This window comes from Pseudophryne corroboree, chromosome 1 (assembly GCF_028390025.1).
Source record: "Pseudophryne corroboree isolate aPseCor3 chromosome 1, aPseCor3.hap2, whole genome shotgun sequence".
NCBI lineage: Eukaryota > Metazoa > Chordata > Amphibia > Anura > Myobatrachidae > Pseudophryne > Pseudophryne corroboree.
In genome coordinates, this window is record NC_086444.1 from 330,701,148 (window position 1) to 330,707,184 (window position 6,037).

Here is a 6,037-nt window from a genome sequence, read left to right on the forward strand (position 1 = left end):
CCTAGGGGGAGTTTCCCAACGTGACCTATCCTCTGGCGAGAAAGGGAACGCCATTAGTAATTTTTTTGAAATCACCAATTTTTTATCGGGGAAAGCCCACGCTTCTTCACACACATCATTCAATTCCTCAGATGGGGGAAAAACTATTGGTAGTTTTTTCCCTCCAAACATAATACCCTTTTTTGAGGTACCTGGGTTTATATCAGAAAGGTGTAATGCCTCTTTCATTGCCTCAATCATGCAACGAATGGCCCTAGTGGACATTAAATTTGACTCATCGTCGTCGACACTGGTATCAGTATCCGTGTCGACATCTGTGTCTGCCATCTGAGGTAGTGGGCGTTTCAGGGCCCCTGACGGCCTTTGAATTGTCTGGGCAGGCACGAGCTGAGAAGCCGGCTGTCCCGCATTTGGCATGTCGTCAAATTTTTTATGTAAGGAGTCGACACTTGCACGTAATTCCTTCCATAAGTCCATCCACTCAGGTGTCTGTCCCGCAGGGGGTGACAGCACATTTATAGGCATCTGCTCCGCCTCCACATAAGCCTCCTCATCAAACATGTCGACACAGCCGTACCGACACACCGCACACACACAGAGAATGCTCTTAAAGGAGACAGGACCCCACAAAAGCCCTTTGGGGAGACAGAGAGAGAGTATGCCAGCACACACCAGAGCGCTATAATAATGCAGGGACTAACTGAATTATGACCCTTTATAGCTGCTTATAGTATTAAACTGCGCCTAAATTTAGTGCCCCCCTCTCTTTTTTACCCTTTCTGTAGCGTAGACTGCAGGGGAGAGTCAGGGAGCTTCCTTCCAGCGGAACTGTGAGGGAAAAATGGCGCCAGTGTGCTGAAGGAGATGGCTCCGCCCCTTTTTCGGCTGACTTTTCTCCCGCTTTTTTCTGTATTCTGGCAGGGGTAATTACCACATATATAGCCTCTAGGGCTATATATTGAGGTTATTTTGCCAGCCAAGGTGTTTTTATTGCTGCTCAGGGCGCCCCCCCCCCCCCAGCGCCCTGCACCCTCAGTGACCGGAGTGTGAAGTGTGTATGAGGAGCAATGGCGCACAGCTGCAGTGCTGTGCGCTACCTTGGTGAAGACTGAAGTCTTCTGCCGCCGATTTTCCGGACCATCTTCGTGCTTCTGGCTCTGTAAGGGGGACGGCGGCGCGGCTCCGGGAACGAACACCAAGGACGGGTCCTGCGGTCGATCCCTCTGGAGCTAATGGTGTCCAGTAGCCTAAGAAGCCCAAGCTAGCTGCAAGCAGGTAGGTTCGCTTCTTCTCCCCTTAGTCCCTCGTTGCAGTGAGCCTGTTGCCAGCAGGTCTCACTGTAAAATAAAAAACCTAATTTTAAAATTTCTTTCTAGAAGCTCAGGAGAGCCCCTAGTGTGCATCCAGCTCGGCCGGGCACAGAAATCTAACTGAGGTCTGGAGGAGGGGCATAGGGGGAGGAGCCAGTGCACACCAGATAGTACCAAATCTTTCTTATAGAGTGCCCAGTCTCCTGCGGAGCCCGTCTATTCCCCATGGTCCTTACGGAGTTCCCAGCATCCACTAGGACGTCAGAGAAAGACATTTACAGTTGAAACGCGTTGGTAGTGCGATGTTTGTGGACATTTCTGCTCTGTACCAGTATCCATGGCCAGATGGTGAGAACTTTTAGGGCCCGTTGGATTCTCTTTCATTTGGTTTCTGGACAGTAACATCATTCTGGATTGAGGAGCATAGCCACATGTACTTTTGTATTTCAGTCCTCAGTTTTTCACTTATGTACAATTTTTGCATTTGATCCAAATAAATACCTTTTACTATTTAATGGATTTGAAGTGAAAAGTGTGACATGAGGACAAAAGAAACCTTTATTTGAATTTACAGAACATACTATATACAAGCATACATGTAAGCTTTATTATTCCTGATGAAATTGATGCATATGGTGATTAAAAGTCTGTAATATTGTGTACCACCACAAGGGATAAGTAAAAGATTCCTTTATATGTCTGGAATGCAACTTTTGAAGTAAGCTTTAATGTGAGCATCTACTATTCACCTATTGATCACTGGGTGGTCCCAGTCTCGCAAATCTTCACTTGGTGTGGAGTATCCTATAGGGTTTTCCACTGTGGGATCCTACTATATCCCCCTATAAGAATCTTTCTGAATGTATTACACTGTCAGTTTGTTTTCTTTTTATCTTATGTATTGGAACCTATCTGAGTGGATTTGAAAGCGTCTGACATCAAAAAACCTTAAGGACTAAAGCTCCTAAGTTAAGGACTAAATTAAATTTCTAATATAAGTATTTTTTCCGACAGTGGAGCACAATGTTTCTATTTTTGTCTGTGTGATCACCTGCATTAATTTAGCACCATAGCAGACTGCTGCCCCCATTCAATGCATTTATCAAGGTCTGTTAACCAAGATGCATGCTTTAGCTAGCACCAGCTCTATGGTCTTTCTGTAGTCATAGAACTTAGTGAATTCTACTACATACACATTGGTGGTGCAGTAGCAGTTAAATCCAGCTCCTTCAGAGGACAAGTCAGAGATGTATCAATAATGTGTGCAGAGTGATGTGGTGGGCTCATATCGCTACCTTGCACTCCAGAACTAGGTCCAATCAGGCTGAGGTCAGCGCCATATTTTCAGTGATTTCTTCAAACATGGTACCAACACCATATTTATAAAGAATTTGGTGAAAATGTACTGCATGCGCAGAAGATAGGAAAGGCTCTAGCACTGTGCCAATGGCCTTGCTACATACTTGCCTACCCCCCCCCCCCCCCCCCCCCCCCATACTGCAGGAGACTCCCTGAAATAGTAGCAATATCCCTGACTCCCCGAATAGACCATCAATCTTCCTGATTACACCTTATCCCCATTATGCACCTGTTACATTCTTGAGGGGGGGGGGGGGGAATAAATCATAGACCTATACATTCAAATGGGATCATCAGTGCCATTTCCCTGCATTGGTTGTATGGTACAATGATCCCTATGGCTACATGCATTTACAGTATATGGCACCTCTTGTTAAACACAATACACAAACAAATCCTGCAAAATATAAGTGTCTTTTCTTCAACAAATAGATCTTACTCACTTTGGGGCTCATTTACATTTGGAGGTAAGTAATTTTTATAACACGCCTCTCAGATGTAACAGTAAACGTCCGCACTGATAGGTGTTACTTTACTTTCACAATCTCCCTGAAATAATTTTTCAAAAGAAGGCAAGTATGCCTTGCTATTTTCTGTGAATGTGCCATTGCTATTAGTCCAACATATGGGCCCACACAGAATCTTGCACATGGACCCAATCAGAAACAGGCAGAGTGGTAACATGCGATCAATTATCAATTAGTAATAAATGTATTTTGATATGATATTTTATGTATTTGAATTATCATGCACATCTGTATGAGCTAATATGCATGTGTCCACTGTGTTCTGGGCGTGTGCAAAGTGAATTCTGCTGGAATATGTGTGTACAGGTGGCGGTGGTATGGCAGCATGTATGTAAACACCAGCAGATGCCTTCAGTCAACGAACACCCCAATACTTAACCAGTCTGGTGGGTTTTTTTTGTAGCAATTTGAATGCACAGCCTACTCACAGTTATGCATACATAGACTTGTTGAGTGGAGCAAACAGGTCACCAGTCGGTGACTGTGGGGGAGATGTACTAAGCAATGAAAAGAGTGGAGTAGTGAGCAAGAGGAGAAGTTGCCCATGGCAACCAATCAGCATTGATGTAACATTTGTAATTTGCATACTATAAAAGTATACAGAGCAGCTGATTGGTTGCCATGGGTAACTTCTCCACTGGCTCACTACTCCACTTTTATCACTGCTTAGTACATCTCCCCCTGTATGTGGGTAGCTGTGCAGGATGCTAGTAATACCGGTCTCTCTATCGGTAATAGCAGTGTCCAACCATTGTGATGCAGCAATCACGGGGTCTCTCTGGAGATGTGGAAGATGTCCATCTCCCACTGTGGCACTTTAGTACAGTTGCAAGACGGTGCAACTCATGCACAGTAGTGGATTTGGTGGCCATTTTTGGTTAGGGACTAGATGCCTCCCTGAAGGAACTTTAAGCATGGAGTATGCGCAGCAGCGTTATCTAACTTCAACAAATTCATGCAATTAATACATATGCAGAGCGAATTCACGCAATATGCTCTGCGCCAACTGGCAAAGTAATCACTCTCCACCATGTCCAAAGTGTAATAGCACAGGAGAAGGATGAGTTGGCTCAGGGATACTTACCAAGTAGCACTGTGTGGAAGGTTTTATCATTCTCAGCTGTGCCATTTGATACAGCTGGAATTGTTCCAGTCATTTATTTTTGATAAGGGAAAAGATGAGAGATGGGCACTCACATAGAGATAATGGTTCAGTACTGAGCGGGGCACTCACTTCGGCTCATGGCAGAGGTGAACAAAATAAGGTGTGTGTGTGTGTGTGTGTGTGTGTGTGTGTGTGTGTGTGTGTGTGTGTGTGTGGGAAGGGGGTTAATGTAGGCCCGTCTAATAAATTTAAGCAAATGGAAGTCTACTACTGAACAAAAGCGTCACAATAAAACAAACAAACCACAGGTGCGTACTGCGCCTTAGACTAACAGGTTATTGGCACAATGAGATTTTATTTTGTTTTCTTGAGCTTAAAAAGCACAAACAATTAAAGAAAAAAAAATTGTCAGTCCGTAAGCATTGAAATCTAGAGATTGCTAAAGATAATACACACAGGGATTTAGGGAGGTATGTAATACCTGTAGCAGGGGTGTGATTGCCTCCAACCAGAATAATTGAACTATGCAAACTATTTTTCTTGACTCCAGCACAAATTACCTTTAATTAATTGCAGATGAAATACCAATGTAAGGTTATTTTATCATGTTTTTTCTAATTTGGTTAAACAGTAAGGTACAACCTGACATGTAGGTAATTAAGCCTGGAGACGGCAAAAGGAAGTGATAAATCAGTGATAAGTGCAAGGCGATAAACGTACCAGCCAATCAGCTCCTAACTGTTAATTTACATATTTGAGCTGATTGGCTGGTGCGTTTATCACCTTGCACTTATCACTGGTTTCTTTAGAGAGAAGACATAAGTCTAAAGGACAATGCACAGGTATCAAGTAATTTTCTACACACAATATTAGTGCAAAAACCAACCAATGCGAAAAACAATAATAAGGGCTACGCAAGACCCTGATTTAATTATAATGTGGCTGGAGGTGCGCCACTAAGCTGAGTTAAAGTATTGTTCTAGGAATTATTAGTGTAAGCCACTAGTGGGCTTATCACTAAAGGAAGGCTTAGTGTGTGGCGCACTCTTTTGAAATGATTATAAGTATTAAAACTTAACTTTTAATCATATTAGTTAAGATAAAGGTCTATTATCAGGCATAATAAGCCATCTGATAGCCTGAAAGTACTAAATAACAACTTTGTGGCCCATGGGATTGAAACATTCAAAGTAGTGTCCCTATCCCTCATTTAGAGGACAAAAAAAATGAAAAAAGAAGAAAAATAATTGTCTTAAAAATAAATCAGAAAAGTGAAAATATTTTCTAAATAAATTAAGCTAAGTGATATATAATTAAAATTACAAGGTGCGTTAAGCTACCATTGTGCTCGATTGCGGATACTGAGTTTTTTTGATAACTGATAATGTTATAACAGTAATTAATCTCTAAAAAATAGTAATTAATAATAAACTGTAACTAAGAATGTAGAGTGTCTGTCCGAGGTGACAATTCCTCTGTCGCTCCAAAAGATATATGGAAGAAATGAGAGGGGAGCACCGTGTGGGATATTCCCCAATGTCACTGTCCTAAACAATTTAGAACAGATGTGTAACAATGTGACTATTCCTGAGAAATATTGCAGTGAGAGATGTAAAATGTGAAGATATTGTAACATGTGACCGTCTTTAACAACAATCTACTGTTCAAGACTGTTGCAACAGTGTCCATGTGATTTGATAACAAGCTACATCCACCCATCTGCAACAATGTGTAGT